The sequence below is a fragment of the Echinops telfairi genome, unplaced genomic scaffold, assembly GCF_000313985.2.
Source record: "Echinops telfairi isolate 266 unplaced genomic scaffold, ASM31398v2 ScPeMD7_1494;HRSCAF=1998, whole genome shotgun sequence".
In the NCBI taxonomy this organism is placed as follows: Eukaryota; Metazoa; Chordata; class Mammalia; order Afrosoricida; family Tenrecidae; genus Echinops; species Echinops telfairi.
In genome coordinates, this window is record NW_022105392.1 from 2,957 (window position 1) to 4,501 (window position 1,545).

At 45.3% G+C, this 1,545-nt stretch overlaps 1 pseudogene; it reads right to left on the reverse strand.

Moving 5' to 3' along the window:
* Positions 1–226: 226 nt before the first annotated feature.
* On the reverse strand, positions 227–323 carry LOC115870480 (annotated as a pseudogene).
* Between the last annotated feature and the right edge of the window lie 1,222 nt (positions 324–1,545).

Consider the following 1,545-nt stretch of genomic DNA (forward strand, 5'->3'; position numbering starts at 1 on the left):
TTCATGCCATTTTGGCACACTGGGTTGAAGTCTGGTCCCTTTCTCCTCCTGTGGAGATATAAACAACACCCTCCCCTTGGTAGATTAGTCTTGCACACATTATTATTATAAACTCCCTTCACCCACCCACCCAACCTCCCCTGCCATAACCTAAGGAGCTGTTCATCTAGTTATTGTCTCTATGCATTACCTATCCTTGACTTACTGTAATGAAAATCATACCCAAAACAATAGGGAATGCTTCGTGAATTTGTGGGTCATCCTTGCACAGGGATCATCTAATTCTCTGTATCACTCCCATCTTATCTGCTGCCAAAGTGAGCACAGAAGCATTTTGTGTATTGAAAATTAAAGCCAACACTGCCATCAAGTCGATTCTGACTGACAGTGACCCTGGAGGATAGAGGAGAACTGCCCCTGTGGGTTTCTGAGACTAACCGTTCACAGGAGTAGAAAGCCTCATGTTTTTCCTGCAAAGCAGCCAGTAGTTTAAAACTGCTACATGTAGCCTACGTTGTCACCAGGGCTCCTCTTGTATATTGAGTCGTAGTTTAATCTTTCGTTTGAAAAAAGGTTCTGCTTTAAGAAGTACTTGAAACTATGTTCTCCGCGAGCTGGACTACTGAGGCCTGTTTTCCCGGCCTTGGCATATGACACCAAATAAGTCAGTGTGGGGAGCCAGAGCAGCTGGAGATAATTAGCTACCATCTGAGGTCAGCATCAGGAGAGGGGAAAGCTGAAGGAAGTTTTTCTGGAAAGAATGTAGCTAGGAAATGGAACCCAAAGCCCAAAGCCACCGCTTTGGCATCTATCCCCACTCATAGTGACCCTATAGAACACAAACAGCTTCATGCCGTTTCCAAAGCAGTAAATCTCCCCAAAGCAGATTGCCTCCTCATTCTCCAGAGGAGACACTGGTGGGTTCAAACAGCAGACTAAGGTTAGCCACTTATAAGTTGAACAGATTTTAACATTGGTAAAGCGGGACACCATTGATAAAACCCATATCCTGGCAAAATAGCCACATGGCAGCCAAAAACCGTATACCCTAGCTTGTCATACATTCTTTCCAAAAATTGGGACGGGGGAAAATTTGTTAAAAATCGGGACTGTCCCGCCAAAAGCAGGATGTCTGGTCACCTTAACTTAGCTCTACTTTAACCATGGAACCACCAGGATCCCTCTCAGGAAATGAAAACTGGGAAGAAAACGCCTGTGTACGTACATACGCCATGAGTGAAAACTTTAACATGGTGAACATGTTCCTGCCCTCATCGCCATGGAATGGAGTAAATCTACTCTGGCGACAGAGGAAGGCAAGCCCCACGGGGTTGGGTGGCAACCAGGAGGCACTCAAGAATCTAATGGGAACAAATATACACCCTGTATTCATTATCTTGAAAATCACAAACAGAACACAAACTCACTTGCCTGCAGATTCCAATTCATCATGTCCCTGTATACGGATGGACATCAGAGTAGACCTGCCTTCCATAGGGTCTCAGTGGCCAGGATCTTTCACAGGAGATTGCTGGACCATGCTTC